The sequence below is a fragment of the Crassostrea angulata genome, chromosome 2 (assembly GCF_025612915.1).
Source record: "Crassostrea angulata isolate pt1a10 chromosome 2, ASM2561291v2, whole genome shotgun sequence".
NCBI classification, from domain to species: domain Eukaryota; kingdom Metazoa; phylum Mollusca; class Bivalvia; order Ostreida; family Ostreidae; genus Magallana; species Magallana angulata.
Window position 1 is genome coordinate 43,634,278 of NC_069112.1, and position 17,732 is coordinate 43,652,009.

Here is a 17,732-nt window from a genome sequence, read left to right on the forward strand (position 1 = left end):
ATATTTCATGGTTGAGGCCAAGGAAGGAGAAATTATTTGTAGCAAGTGTACCTTAACCCTTTGACGTTCGTACCGGTCAAATTTGACCGGTAAGCAAATTTTATCAATACATGTTGCTCAAAATGTTAGATAGTTTTGTTTATAGTGAACGGATTTCTAAAAACAAGATATCAATTTTATTGTGAGACTATGTTTAATTTAATTATATAGAAAATATTAACCAGTACTAAAAAGGAAACGTGTAAATTAACAGTTAATTAAGAGGAGGGTGTGCGAAAAATCTCCGTAATTTTCGATTTCTGTGATTACACGTATTCTGAAAAGTTTCTTGATTGTGTAAGAAACACAAGAAATATTTCGAAATAAAATTTATAACCTAAAAATCTTAAGACCTCAAGAAAACTAATCGTGTATTTTTTTTAATTCAACTATTGCGTTTAGATCTTAAAATAGAGCAAAAACTTAAGGGTTCACTACAAGCAGTGAACTGTTATCGAAGAAAAACGTAAACGATTGACAAAAACGCATATAAACAAATAGCAATTACGTAATAGAAAAAAGAAAATCAATACTTTAAAAAATATAAGATATCAGCTTCTTTTTGGTATTATTTCGACAGTTGTCAGTTGAATATATATTACACAAAGCGCCGTTAAAATTGTATGTACATTTAAATTTTCGCGCGGTTTGTGACGAGAATAGAGAGGGCGCAATATGCACTTCCGGCATTATTGTTGAGAATAAACAGCGGGTAAAATGGATTTTGACGAGATTCTCTCCGAGGATGAGGAAGACTATCTTGATTTATTGTTGACTGGAGGATTGTCCGAAGAAGCAGATGACCAAGATGAAACTTTTGAACCATCAAATTCCTTGCAAATTTGGCAAGTAATCTGCAGTGTGTAAACAACACACCGGAGAAAAAAAAATAGCCTGCAGCTTTCATAAAATGAATATATTGTTAAAAAAAACCGCCTTGTACAGCTTATTATTTATTTTAATTCAAAACTATTTGATCATAAAATGTTTTTTCATCAGATTCTTTTCCACATTCATTCATGAATTTCGTAAAATTGTGAAAGATACGAACTGCATGCTGCATCAAATACAAAAAAATCGTCATGTGCGACGCAGGTGCCCCCGCCCCCCTCTCTCTCTCTCTCTCTCTCTCTCTCTCTCTCTCTCTCCCCTCTCTCTCTCTCTATCTCTCTCTCTCTCTCTCTCTCTCTCTTGTCACATCAAACAGAAAAAAGTACAATTATCATGATTAACATGTAGAGGTATTGGTGAAAATGGTGTTTTGTAAATTGAAAATTGATAAAATTATAGAACAAGTGACTGACTACTGTGCTAAAAAACATGGTTGATCAATTTTCTGATGAAGCATTTCATTCTTGATGGTTAACTTTAAGAGTCTTCTCAGACCTATTTATATTTTGAAATAACTCAAGTCAATATATTTTTAAATTCTTATTTAATTTCAACGGTATGATTAAAGTCTTTAGTAGCCTATTTGAATTAAAAGCAGTAAACACTCTGAAATAAATATTATTTTTAGAAGTATACTGTGACCAGGTAACATTTCTCTCCAGTGCATTGTTACAACATTTATCATATATATATATTTTTATGTGTCGATAAAATGATGTAACAAAACACTGGTAAGAAATGGTCTTCAGCGAATATTGGTTGCATGTCTTAAATTATTTTTCAGACATCCCCCATCATAGACAAGTTCTTAGACTCTGTCCCAGACTACAGATAGCTCTGCTTCTCAGGATCCACTTGCAGAACATATATACTGGAGAGATCAGAATGACATTGATGAGGGAATGAGGGACTCCCGGCTGTTTTCCTTCAGGCCATGTCTTCCTCCTGGTATTCAGCTTAGTTTTTTGACCAGGTACAAATATTTTTAATCATTATAATATACTTAATTCTGGTATATACTAAAGTCCCCTGAAGATAGAAGGGAGTTTACTTTCAACTGTGATCAACACCTCTCCACCCTTCCTGAAAATCACTACATACATGTACCATTATGATTTCTCAAATTGAAACTTTGTGTCAAAACACTAGGAATGCCCCAAAAGAATATATTAGATGTATGTCTCAAATCCAGTGCAGTTTCCCAGTATGACAATTCTGTAACATGGTTACACTGAGAACAGAAAATCATGTTCCTTGTGAAGAGTCAAAATAGGGCGAGGTATGAAATGTTATTCATTAGAAAATTTAAAACAATCAGTCTTGTCTGAAACGGGGTATTGTAAAAGTTTAAATTAGGGAGGGTGATTATTTATTAGTCTGGTTTCATTTGTAACCTAGTATAGATGTGCTGTACAGGGGAACTGTACTGTTTTATTGCCATTTTTGATATGAATGAATAATGAATTAGTTCAGCCCCCATCCTCTTTGAAAAGAATTTGTAATCTGTGCATAAAAGCTATATTCAAAATAAGATTGAGTTAGGCAGTATGTGATTGATTGACTTCTATCATGATATCAGTCAATTTGAATACATATTCATCAATCAAAGTTGTGTCTCAACTGTCTACAAGTGTTATCTGAAAGAATGGGAGACTGTTCAGCAGTTACTATAATTATAACTGTTTTTGACTGCATAGTTTTGCATTTTAATTTTTACAATAACAATCATTTTTTAGACAGACAGTCAGAGTATTCCAAAAGCCAGTTGATTTTTTCTTCTGTTCCTGACTCAAGAAATAATGCTAGAGATTTGTATTGCCACCAACCATCATGCAGAAACTTTGATTTCTAAGGGCCAAAATCTTTCATATGCCAACAGCATGGGGGCATGGACATGGGTCACTGTTGAAGAGATGTACAGGTAATTTAGTCTCCAAAACACAACTATGTCAAACAAAAGCAGCAATATTGCTTATTTACTGAAAAAAAACTACTTACTTTAGCAAGTAAACTTTAGATGGGTTTTTTGTGCTTGTGCTGGGCTCTGTACCTATTACTGCTTTGCATTGTACAAAAAATATCTGAGTATATACAGATTTAAAGAACAAAAACACATAAATTGTCAAATGATTTAATTGATATCTTAGATTTATTTTATATGGATATTGATAAATAAGCAATGCACTGACTAAAGATAGGCTGTATCACACTCTTGCCTCTTGTTGTGAAGAATAAAAGTTATTAACCATAATCGCTGCTTTTGATAGTTTCATATGTTTTAGTTATTTGAATCTCAGTTTATAGTGTATGTGAATAATATAAACAGTACCGGTACTTGTGGTTTTTTAAAATTTCATTTTCATACTGATTTATAAATTTGGTAATTTTATTAATTTTGCTTTTAGGTTTGTGGGAATTTTGATATACATGTCTGTGGTCAATCTCCAAACTTTAGAGAGATATTGGTCAACTTGTCCATTGTACAAGAACAACATGGTCTCAGCTGTCATGAGCATCACAAGATTTAAGGCTATTTTGTCTTTTCTGCAGATCAATGCTGACACTAATAAAGGTACAAACATAAGTAATCTTGTAAGCCAATTATAATGAATGTGTACAAATATTTTAATACTGGGGACATTTTCATATTTTATACCCCACTCAACATGTTTGGGGGGGGGGGTATTTTTATTTTTATCCGTCTGTCAATCAGTCCTGTTTTTCGCCATCCTAACTTCTTAACGGAATTACATAAAATTTTGTATGTAATTAGAGGACAATGTGTAGATGTTCATATTACAAGGACTTTCCAATCCTTTAATTTTTAAAGCGCTAAGCATAGCCTAGCGCTTTATTGTCGTTAGACTTCTACTTCCGGTGCATCGAATAACCGCCCCCTATGAGCAGAAGTATATATCATTTAAACTGGTTAGGGAACCAGTTTCAGGGGTTTATGCACATAACTGCAAGGGCTATTGTGAATCGTTCGGGCTATTGGAAATTTAATGTACGGGACTTACATAAAATCATTGCAGGGAGTGTCACGCAGTGATGAGGAAATACAGTATAGTGGCAATACAGAAGCTGAAATGTTATATACATACACTGTTTATCCTTAATATACATTCAGAGGCTGGGTTAGCGCTTTTCAGTACTATGAGTACTTTGATTTCTGAGAATTTTAGTCCATTTGAATGTATGATTTGTTGTTGTTCAAGACAAAAGTAATTTTCAGTAAAGATGTTCAAATCTGCAGTAAATTTGATGCGATGTTTTATTCCTAGAAATATGCTCATCTATTGAATTATATTGTGTATTTATTGTAAACCTGCCATTCATTATGAAAAGTATTCATTTTGCCTATCTTCTAACAATCATAAGGGTCAACTGGTGGAAAATTATACAGGATGAAAATGTTCCTGTGTAAACATATAAATATATATTGTACATACATGTATATTGATTTATATATAACATCACTTCTTTTGTTTACAGATGACAAGCTGACAAGAGTGCGTAGTCTTTTGGAACATGTGGAATCCATATCACAGTCATTGTTTCAGCCATACGAGTCTGTGTCTGTAGATGAACGGATGGTAGCATCAAAGCATCACTACTCGGGGATCCGACAATTTATCCGTGACAAACCAATACGTTTTGGCCTGAAGTTGTGGGTACTAGCAGATTCCATTACTGGTTATACATATGCATTTTTTGTATACCTTGGCAAAAAGAGAACAGAGCTGAATAACAGAACCAAAGGGCTGGCATACAATGTAGTGATAGAACTGAGCAAGAAACGTGTCAACCAGGGATATAGAATTTATACTGATTCTTTCTACACCACCCAACATTTGGCTACAGATCTCTTACAGAAGAAAACATATCTGATAGGTGCTGTTAAAAGAACAAGTAGTGCTATGCCCCAATGCTTGAAAGATATTGAACTCTTTGAAAAGGTGTCCTCACGTGGAGATTTTTGATGGCATAGGGAAGGTGACTTTGTCTACGTACAGTGGAGAGACTGCAAAACTGTAACCATTATTTCTCCTTTCCATAAATGTTCTTCAATTGGACAGTGCCAACGAACTGTAAATGAACGTTCAGGCTACAAGAAAAAAGTGATTTCGCAGCCATTGATTGTTCAGGACTACAATACCAATATGGGAGGTGTTGACAAATCCAACCAAATGTTAAACAAGTATCCATGCTACATCAAATCAATCTTTCATTGGTGGAAAATGTTTTTTCACATCATAGACATTATGGTTGTGAATTCTTACATCATTCTTAAGGAATTTATGAAGGACAAAGTCAATGAAAGTTCAGTTCATGGAGTTTCAGCAAGCTTTGGCCAGCTTGAGTATCGTGAAAGTCTTGCCATGTCATTGATGGGTTTGGATTTGAACCGCCAACTTGCACCCAGTCCTAAACCTAGTGTTGACCAGTGCTTGCCGATGATCTCAGAAAACCGGAGAGACTGTATATGCTGCAATGGTGAAGCATCAATGCTAGGACAGAAAGTTCCAAGTACCAAGACCCACTATTACTGTTCGAAATGTGAAGTGTCACTTTGTCTTCAGAGAGAAATAAACTGTTTTCTAAAGTGGCATTCTCCAGAAGGGAAAGTTATTCAAGATTGGGCAAGGACAAAGGGCAGAAAAAGGAAACTTTGAGCTTTCATATGTTATTATTTTGGAAATTCAGACATTAAGAATTGTTGTTCTCTGTGTTACCAATTAGCAAGAGAGATTTCAAGTATATGTATATGATTTTAGATCTTCAGTGCAACTCCAAATGTAAGCACTGTTTGTCAGTTACACATTAAGATTTATTTCAAGTATTTATGTTAATTGTGTTAATTTGTTTTTGACTTTATGTAGAATGATAAAAACTGATAGCCTTCACTTGCTGTATTTTTTTATTATAAGTTTTAAAATTCTGCCTCCACAATAGAATATGTTCTATATATTTAAGAAATGAACTCAATGTCTACCCAAGTTATACTCGTATAACCTGGGTTGGAGCAGTTTACACGTAAACTGCTCCATTGAGTTCATTGAGTAAATATTGAGTTCATTCCTTACAATCTAATTTTCTGTAATTTACTCTAAAAATTGATTGCTGATAGGGTTTTACAAATCATATTAATCTGTTCAAAATTCAAACATAACATCAAGCAGATTAGTATGTTTTTGACAAATTGGTGCATCGTCATTGTGGCGTTTCTTGTGATCTATCCAATCAAATGCTGCGTTACAACCAGAAATATATATATATATATATATATATATATATATATATATATATATATATATATTAATTTTGTATAACTGTACAAATATATATATATATATATATATATATATATATATATATATATATATATATATATATATATATATATATATATATATATATATATATATATATATATATATATATAACACGAAAAAAGAAGTTAGTGTAAATAGTTTCAATTCAAACATGTTTTATGAGTTTGGTGACTTTTTATTCAAAGTTTACGTGTGTTTAAACTTTCTTGCAAGAAATCATGCTTTTCATTAAATTTAAGGAAAGAACGGACTAGATACAAGCTACTTAAACATATTAAGATTGTAATAAATATTATGATATTAATAAATAAAATACACAATCATTAAGACTAATAGCAATTACATGCATCAATAGTTTTATAATGCCTTTAGAAACATATACACGTTTTCTTAATAACAAGTACTAAATAATCTCGGGGTTCAGAGAATTTTAAATAAAATATGTGTATCTAATTGTTCGTCTTTGGATGTCTTGAAATATTGAATTTCAATGCTGACGTACGTGTTCCAATCTCATAATAAATGCACTCAACATAAGTATATTTAAAACTAACAAACAACAACAAACAGATGGTCCTATGTCATACAATGCTTCATTTCCCACACAGTCATTTAATAGGCTTTATCAGTTTCTCTAATATTTGATCTGATAAAGCAGACCGTGGAAAGGAAATGCGTAAACGTAGAAAGGCTAGATCACAAACAAGTTTGAATTGTTTTGTTATATCATTTTATCTGATAATTGCATCAATTTGTTCATTTACATCATTGTCTCTGATATTAATTCGATAAAGCAGACCGTGAGAAGGTAATCCACAAAAGCGAAAACAACAGAAACACGATTAAAATCGTTCTCTTATACAATGTATCCATTTTATGCAAAAAAGGCAAGTTAAATATAAATAATGGTTTCAGTCCCTGATAGGTTTTACTTTACAATTATTGTATTATCCGATCGTTCGCTTATCGTGCGTTCAGCGTTCGCTCACCATACGTTTATCTTTCACAGGTTTTTTTTTATTCTTCACTCCGTTCCGCTTGTGCTTACCGCTCATTAAGCGTTCACCGTGCGCTCAGAGTGCATTTTGTTAATTGCATGGAATTCCATTTTGTTTCAAATGTCATTGATTCCTTTCAGTTACGTTGAGAAATGTAATTTAATACATATTTCATTTTTTGTTATTTATTTGTTTTGTTTTTTGTTAATTTTGAGAACAAATTCATGTTTATACAGCATTGATAATTACATATGTGTGGTAATATTTTGAAAGGTTTCATTTTAATCACCATTTTGTATACACAAGACATATTATTATAAGACACCTTTGTAAGCGTTTAACTTGGCAAAAAATGTAATTTAAAATGAAATGAAAAAGTTATAAAAACATGGTATCCGTAGAACTTATTAAAATACATTCAATCTATTGAAATTTAAAAGCAAACTCAATTACCTATGACTTTCAATCATTTATGCTCATCAACAAAAGTTTGTTTTTGAACCTATTCCTAACATTTACGTCAATATTTACCGTTTTTATTTGCAAATCATTTGACCTATCGATCACAGATTGTGATTGTTTACCCTTAATACACAATAACAAGGAAGCACTTAAAAAAAATAAACTAAAACCTCAGGAAATTCAAGTAAAATTTATAATCCATCTAACAACAGGAAATTGTTCTAATTAATAATTACGTTTTAGAGGTCTGTATGATATAGACATTATCGTCCACAATACATTAGACTATGCAAACCATTTATTTGCCTTTTTTTACCAACACTTAGCGTTTTTGGGAATATAATACACAAATTTCACATCCATTCCACGGCAATCTTAAAAAAATCAACAACACCAATCAACATTTTTTTTTTACTATACGTTCATGTTAACTACTGAAATCTGATTGATTTAGACGAAGTTGATGATCTGTTCTATTACCTTCAGCGTTAGCAACACACTTGGTAACGGGTAACACAACGAATTGTTACATGCGTGTAGATAATGCGCGTAAAGTTCGTCTCAGAATCCAGGCCATTTCTATATAAAATGAGTTGTTTTTTTTTTCTAAATTAGGACATCCAGTATGATAAAATAAATAGGGCGTGTTTGGGAGGGTAACAAATGAATTTGATACTCCTTAAACAAATTATCAACCTCTGCTTTGCGTTGGTTGACAATGGTTTTTTCTGGGTGTACATTTCAACTGTTATTCTCATAAACAGGCACTATTTATATAATGGTACAGACCCTGAAACGTACTACTACACCAAAAAAAAGCGTGCGACTTTCGTGCGAGAAACGTTTCCTGTAAACCGTTTAGCGTTTCGTGTAAACCGTTTAGCGTTTCGTGTGAATCGTGAAGCGTTTCGTGTAAACCGTTTAGCGTTTCGGGCAAAGCGTGCAGCGTTTCGGGCAAAGCGTGTAAATCGTTTCGGGCAAAGCGTGCGAGAACCGTGTGAAACGTTCATCAGATTTCATTTGGAACTCTCTGACAATTTAATTGTTTCAGTGCTCGTGTTAAACATTACTTTAAACTGTTTGTAATTGGCAAAACTCCTTTGAGATATTCTCGTGAAAAAAAATCTACATGTATAAGAAATGATACACTTATCCTTTTACAAAATTGAATTAATTTTAACAAACAAAAGAAAAGTACGCGTATTGAAAGAAGACTGAGACTATTCGGCTGTGTACAACCAGTACACATAACCTCGGACATCGGGTAAGACCTGCACCTGGCTGAACCTGTCAATCAAACCCTGTGTATTCGTTTTCATTGGATGTTCACGCGTCTCTTTTTTGTCAATAGCCAATAGAAATTAAACGACTTCAAGGTAGTCGGAATCAGTATTTGATGATACACACAATTTCAATGATAGATTATTTAACATTAATTTGAACAAAATTAAATGTAAACATAGAAAGAAAATATACTGTTCATTTCTATGAAATGCGGGAAGTAAATTCTTCTGAATCCCGATTAAAAATATTTCTACAAGTTATTATTCTAATTTTATAAACACTGATAACGGAAAAACAACAAGTAATTAACACACTGAAATTTTCCTAAAATGTACACATGCAATTAATTATTATGGGAATCTATATGCATGGTACTTAATTTAAATAAATTATGAAAGATATATTGTACGCCGTTGTTCGGGGCGCCGGTTATGTATACGAATATTGAGACAAAAATCTAAATCATTTTTTATTTTTTGTTCTTTCCAAAATGTGAAATAGTAATGACAAATTTCTTTATTGTTTAATCCATTCAATTTTTTTCTGTGATATTATGTACGGAACATTTATTTACGCAAATGTTTCGACATAAAAAAAAAAATTAATCGGTTGTTTTATAGCATTTTCTAACTTATGTGACTAATTTCATTTTACATAACTTTCAAAATTATCAATGTAAATAATTACAGGTTTATTTACAGTTAGTAATTTTAAATCGTATTCTCTGAAACCAATAAAAATATTAATGTGAGAAGAAAAAACAAATCCCGCCGAATACTGAAAAAACGATTTCAGTTTGTAATCATACGGATTTTATTTTTGGTATTGAATATTGTGTTACGGTAACTTTTTCTCTGGAATTTTTTTTTATTCACGGCACTAATAAGAATCATGGATATTTCTTTTGAGCAATACATATATTTATAAAAGTAATATTTTTGGCGAATTCTGTGAATAAAAAATTGTTTGCTCTAAATATAAGTACCAAATAATTTTAATTAATCAATTCAATACTTCTGTACATACATGATTCTAATGTCAGTATTTCTATTATTTGGTGTTTTCTTACAATTAATTCTTACTAACAGAGTCAGGGTAAATACATATATATATATATATATATATATATATATATATATATATATATATATATATATATATATATATATATATATATATTGAAAATATTTACACTAACTTCTTTTTTCGTGTGACATATATATATATATATATATATATATATATATATATATATATATATATATATATATATATATATATATATATATATATATATATAACACGAAAAAAGAAGTTAGTGTAAATAGTTTCAATTCAAACATGTTTTATGAGTTTGGTGACTTTTTATTCAAAGTTTACGTGTGTTTAAACTTTCTTGCAAGAAATCATGCTTTTCATTAAATTTAAAGAAAGAAGGGACTAGATACAAGCTACTTAAACATATTAAGATTGTAATAAATATTATGATATTAATGAATAAAATACACAATCATTAAGACTAATAGCAATTACATGTATCAATAGTTTTATAATGCCTTTAGAAACATATACACGTTTTCTTAATAACAAGTACTAAAGAATCTCGGGGTTCAGAGAATTTTAAATAAAATATGTGTATCTAATTGTTCGTCTTTGGATGTCTTGAAATATTAAATTTCAATGCTGACGTACGTGTTCCAATCTCATAATAAATGCACTCAACATAGTATATTTAAAACTAACAAACAACAACAAACAGATGGTCCTATGTCATACAATGCTTCATTTCCCACACAGTCATTTAATAGGCTTTATCAGTTTCTCTAATATTTGATCTGATAAAGCAGACCGTGGAGAGGAAATGCATAAACGTAGACAGGCTAGATCACAAACAAGTTTGAATTATTTTGTTATATCATTTTATCTGATAATTGCATCAATTTGTTCATTTACATCATTGTCTCTGATATTAATTCGATAAAGCAGACCGTGAGAAGGTAATCCACAAAAGCGAAAACAACAGAAACACGATTAAAATCGTTCTCTTATACAATGTATCCATTTTATGCAAAAAAGGCAAGTTAAATATAAATAATGGTTTCAGTCCCTGATAGGTTTTACTTTACAATTATTGTATTATCCTATCGTTCGCTTATCGTGCGTTCAGCGTTCGCTCACCATACGTTTATCTTTCACAGGTTTTTTTTTTATTCTTCACTCCGTTCCGCTTGTGCTTACCGCTCATTAAGCGTTCACCGTGCGCTCAGAGTGTATTTTGTTAATTGCATGGAATTCCATTTTGTTTCAAATGTCATTGATTCCTTTCAGTTACGTTGAGAAATGTAATTTAATACATATTTCATTTTTTTTGTTTTTTATTTGTTTTGTTTTTTTGTTAATTTTGAGAACAAATTCATGTTTATACAGCATTGATAATTACATATGTGTGGTAATATTTTGAAAGGTTTGATTTCATTTTAATCACCATTTTGTATACACAAGACATATTATTATAAGACACCTTTGTAAGCGTTTAACTTGGCAAAAAATGTAATTTAAAATGAAATGAAAAAGTTATAAAAACATGGTATCCGTAGAACTTATTAAAATACATTCAATCTATTGAAATTTAAAAGCAAACTCAATTTCCTATGACTTTCAATCATTTATGCTCATCAACAAAAGTTTGTTTTTGAACCTATTCCTAACATTTACGTCAATATTTACCGTTTTTATTTGCAAATCATTTGACCTATCGATCACAGATTGTGATTGTTTACCCTTAATACACAATAACAAGGAAGCACATAAAAAAAATAAACTGAAACCTCAGGAAATTCAAGTAAAATTTATAATCCATCTAACAACAGGAAATTGTTCTAATTAATAATTACGTTTTAGAGGTCTGTATGATATAGACATTATCGTCCACAATACATTAGACTATGCAAACCATTTATTTGCCTTTTTGTACCAACACTTAGCGTTTTTGGGAATATAATACACAAATTTCACATCCATTCCACGGCAATCTTAAAAAAATCAACAACACCAATCAACAATTTTTTTTTACTATACGTTCATGTTAACTACTGAAATCTGATTGATTTAGACGAAGTTGATGATCTGTTCTATTACCCTCAGCGTTAGCAACACACTTGGTAACGGGTAACACAACAAATTGTTACATGCGTGTAGATAATGCGCGTAAAGTTCGTCTCAGAATCCAGGCCATTTCTATATAAAATGAGTTTTTTTTTTTTTTTTCTAAATTAGGACATCCAGTATGATAAAATAAATAGGGCGTGTTTGCTTTGCATTGGTTGACAATGGTTTTTTTCTGGGTGTACATTTCAACTGTTATTCTCATAAACAGGCACTATTTATATAATGGTACAGACCCTGAAACGTACTACTACACCAAAAAAAGCGTGCGACTTTCGTGCGAGAAACGTTTCCTGTAAACCGTTTAGCGTTTCGTGTAAACCGTTTAGCGTTTCGTGTGAATCGTGAAGCGTTTCGTGTAAACCGTTTAGCGTTTCGGGCAAAGCGTGCAGCGTTTCGGGCAAAGCGTGTAAATCGTTTCGGGCAAAGCGTGCGAGAACCGTGTGAAACGTTCATCAGATTTCATTCGGAACTCTCTGACAATTTAATTGTTTCAGTGCTCGTGTTAAACATTACTTTAAACTGTTTGTAATTGGCAAAACTCCTTTGAGATATTCTCGTGAAAAAAAATCTACATGTATAAGAAATGATACACTTATCCTTTTACAAAATTGAATTAATTTTAACAAACAAAAGAAAAGTACGCGTATTGAAAGAAGACTGAGACTATTCGGCTGTGTACAACCAGTACACATAACCTCGGACATCGGGTAAGACCTGCACCTGGCTGAACCTGTCAATCAAACCCTGTGTATTCGTTTTCATTGGATGTTCACGCGTCTCTTTTTTGTCAATAGCCAATAGAAATTAAATGACTTCAAGGTAGTCGGAATCAGTATTTGATGATGCACACAATATCAATGATAGATTATTTAACATTAATTTGAACAAAATTAAATGTAAACATAGAAAGAAAATATACTGTTCATTTCTATGAAATGCGGGAAGTAAATTCTTCTGAATCCCGATTAAAAATATTTCTACAAGTTATTATTCTAATTTTATAAACACTGATAACGGAAAAACAACAAGTAATTAACACACTGAAATTTTCCTAAAATGTACACATGCAATTAATTATTATGGGAATCTATATGCATGGTACTTAATTTAAATAAATTATGAAAGATATATTGTACGCCGTTGTTCGGGGCGCCGGTTATGTATACGAATATTGAGACAAAAATCTAAATCATTTTTTATTTTTTGTTCTTTCCGAAATGTGAAATAGTAATGACAAATTTCTTTATTGTTTAATCCATTCAATTTTTTTCTGTGATATTATGTACGGAACATTTATTTACGCGAATGTTTCGACATAAAAAAAAAAAATTAATCGGTTGTTTTATAGCATTTTCTAACTTATGTGACTAATTTCATTTTACATAACTTTCAAAATTATCAATGTAAATAATTACAGGTTTATTTACAGTTAGTAATTTTAAATCGTATTCTCTGAAACCAATAAAAATATTAATGTGAGAAGAAAAAACAAATCCCGCCGAATACTGAAAAAACGATTTCAGTTTGTAATCATACGGATTTTATTTTTGGTATTGAATATTGTGTTACGGTAACTTTTTCTCTAGAATTTTTTTTTATTCACGGCACTAATAAGAATCATGGATATTTCTTTTGAGCAATACATATATTTATAGAAGTAATATTTTTGGCGAATTCTGTGAATAAAAAATTGTTTGCTCTAAATATAAGTACCAAATAATTTTAATTAATCAATTCAATACTTCTGTACATACATGATTCTAATGTCAGTATTTCTATTATTTGGTGTTTTCTTACAATTAATTCTTACTAACAGAGTCAGGGTATATATATATATATATATATATATATATATATATATATATATATATATATATATATATATATATATATATATATATATATATATGTAGATAAATAAAGCCTTGGTACAGCAAAAAATACTTTAATAAAGAAAACAGAATGCGACGGTCCAAATTAAATAAATTGTTTACTGTTAGCGCTTTCAGCCATGTCGGATATTCAGACAGTTAAACACGACGTCATTGACAACGTTACAAACAACGTTTTTAATTTTGTATAACTGTACAAATATATATATATATATATATATATATATATATATATATATATATATAAATATATATATATATATATATATATATATATATATATATATATATATATATATATATATATATATATATATAACACGAAAAAAGAAGTTAGTGTAAATAGTTTCAATTCAAACATGTTTTATGAGTTTGGTGACTTTTTATTCAAAGTTTTCGTGTGTTTAAACTTTCTTGCGAGAAATCATGCTTTTCGTTAAATTTAAAGAAAGAACGGACTAGATACAAGCTACTTAAACATATTAAGATTGTAATAAATATTATGATATTAATAAATAAAATACACAATCATTAAGACTAATAGCAATCACATGTATCAATAGTTTTATAATGCCTTTAGAAACATATACACGTTTTCTTAATAACAAGTACTAAAGAATCTCGGGGTTCAGAGAATTTTAAATAAAATATGTGTATCTAATTGTTCGTCTTTGGATGTCTTGAAATATTAAATTTCAATGCTGACGTACGTGTTCCAATCTCATAATAAATGCACTCAACATAAGTATATTTAAAACTAACAAACAACAACAAACAGATGGTCCTATGTCATACAATGCTTCATTTCCCACACAGTCATTTAATAGGCTTTATCAGTTTCTCTAATATTTGATCTGATAAAGCAGACCGTGGAGAGGAAATGCATAAACGTAGAAAGGCTAGATCACAAACAAGTTTGAATTGTTTTGTTATATCATTTTATCTGCTAATTGCATCAATTTGTTCATTGACATCATTGTCTCTGATATTAATTCGATAAAGCAGACCGTGAGAATGTAATCCACAAAAGCGAAAACAACAGAAACACGATTAAAATCGTTCTCTTATACAATGTATCCATTTTATGCAAAAAAGGCAAGTTAAATATAAACAATGGTTTCAGTCCCTGATAGGTTTTACTTTACAATTATTGTATCATCCTATCGTTCGCTTATCGTGCGTTCGTATATATTCATATGTAAAACGTCGATCTCCCATTGTGTCCCCATCCTACACCCGGGGGTCATGATTTTCACAAATTTGAATCTTCACTACATAAGGATGCATCCACACAAGTGTCAGCTTTCCTGGCCAATTAGTTTCTGAGAAGAAGATTTTTAAAGATTTACTTTTTATATTCATATGTTAAACTTCGACCCTCCATCGTGGCCCCACCCTACCCCCAGGGGTCATGATATTCACATCTTGAATCTACACTACCTGAGGATGCTTCCACACAAGTTTCAGCTTTCCTGGCTGATTAGTTTCTGAGAAGAGGATTTCTAAAGATTTACTCTATATATTCATTTGTTAAACTGCGACCCCCCATAAAGCGCAGCGCTTTATTGTCGTTAGACTTCAACTTACGGTGCATCGAATAACCGCCCCCTATAAGCAAAAGTATACATCATTTAAACTGGTTAGGGAACCAGTTTCAGGGGTTTATGCACATAACTGCACGGGCTATTGTGAATTTAATTTACGGGCTATTGTGAAATTAATGTACGAGGCTTACATACATCATTGCAGGGACTGTCATGCAGTGATGAGGAAATAGAGTGCGTATACAGAAGCTGAAATGCTATATACATATATCTGTTATATACATACAGAAGCTGGGTTAGCGCTTTTCAGTACTATCAGTACTTTGATTTAATCTTTAGCTTTTAAGATCTGTGTACAAACATATAATTGTGGGCAAATCTCTGTATCTTGCTTATAATTCAAAGCTTAACACTCAAATATGGTTAGTAAATAGAAATTGTAAACAATTAAACACAAGAAACATGCACTACATGTATAACAAATAAAGAACACAATTTATTTTTTCGAAACGAATCATATATATACATGTATATACCTACATATTTCCGTAAGCGATATCAAACTCTATTTAAACTGAATAAGCTAGAGAAAATGCCGAGCATCTCAACAAAAACCTACTGCATTAATCTACCATTACGCAAAAGATAATGCCGAATTACCGATAGAATGAATTCATTATTTGTATTTCAGTACTCCTACATCAGATTTTGCTTAATTTGCGCAGGTAAACAGTTAACGTAACTGTTTGATTTACCGAAGTCTCTGTTTGATTTCATACGTAAAAATCACGAAATACAGACGACAGTTTCCAGGTTACAAAGCATAAATAATGAAAACGAAACGAAAATCAGAACAAGCTAACATCAACGTCATGTGTGAAAACTGTCAACGCATTGAAATATTTAGCCTCAGTTTACTTCACAAAATCGGCACCAATATATTTTTCATGTTTCAAAAATTTCCCTTCATACGCGAACTGTTGCACAACAAGCAATAAAAACCTTATCCAAGATTTTAGAATATGATTTAGTTTTGAAGTGATTTTAATCAAAAATACGGTAAATTACATCTAGCCATTAGGAATTCAACATACATATCTGAAAATCATATGCTTATAGACCAGTAGAATATATTAACACATCGAAGAACTCATCAAAAACTCATCAAAAACATAATTCAATAAAACCTATCATTAGACCCACTGTTGAAAATCTCAACTTCTTCCTTAAATATCAAATTATCATGAGTGGACCCTGACATTAAACCACTATAAATCAACCACTATGTAATACAAAAGTTTTGACATAGTTTTACCTCAACACTAAAATGCATTACTTAAAGTTTTGGCATTATAAAGTAGCATTGAGCTGCATACAAATAAAAGAAAACCATAAACATATATCCTTTCTTCAAATAATCATGAAGAACTTAATAATTCCTTTTAAAACAAGATTTCCGGACTGTGCCAAGTTTGGTAAATTTGCGATTGATCATTTCTAAAACTTCATCATCAAAACATTGATCTGGTTCCCATGTTTTGGAACCATCTTCCCACTCAACATAAATTTCGCGTCGACCATTTTTGAAACGACCTCTCAAAAACCTTGTGAATTTTCACTTTTTTTGTGGATCATAGATTGCCTAATCTGACCTTTGACCTGAGTCCGTGGACTCGTTTTGACTACCTGTTGGAGGACCATTCACAGCCACATTCTGATCGTTGAACAATTGACCTAAACCCTCATCTTGTTCAGTGTCCGTATCATTGTTATCAACCTCATTCTGTTGAACCTGAATCTTATCCTGACCTTGACCTGGAGTGTGAAAAGTAGGTCTGGTGACCTCTGGGTCATAATTGCGTTTTAAATTTGATGCATTGATCATAGAACCGTGCAATTTGTTGTCAGAACATCTGCGAAGCTTATAAGTGAAATTAAGACCAACTTCCACAATTCTATAAGGTCCGTCTGACTTGTCATACAATTTGCTAGATAACCATTTAGGGTCTTTGTTGATCTTGATCAGAACTTGATCACCTAGCTGAAAATTTGGAGTGTTTGAGTTAAGATCATGCCTAATTTTGTTTTGTTTCTGATGCCATGCAATATTTTCCTCGG

General features: G+C 31.3%; 2 pseudogenes; both read left to right on the plus strand.

Annotated features, from left to right (window-relative positions):
- The window catches only part of LOC128174371 (multiple epidermal growth factor-like domains protein 10), a 346,250-nt pseudogene that overhangs the window by 305,404 nt on the left and 23,114 nt on the right, over positions 1–17,732 (plus strand).
- Positions 57–5,837, plus strand: LOC128172491 (piggyBac transposable element-derived protein 4-like; annotated as a pseudogene).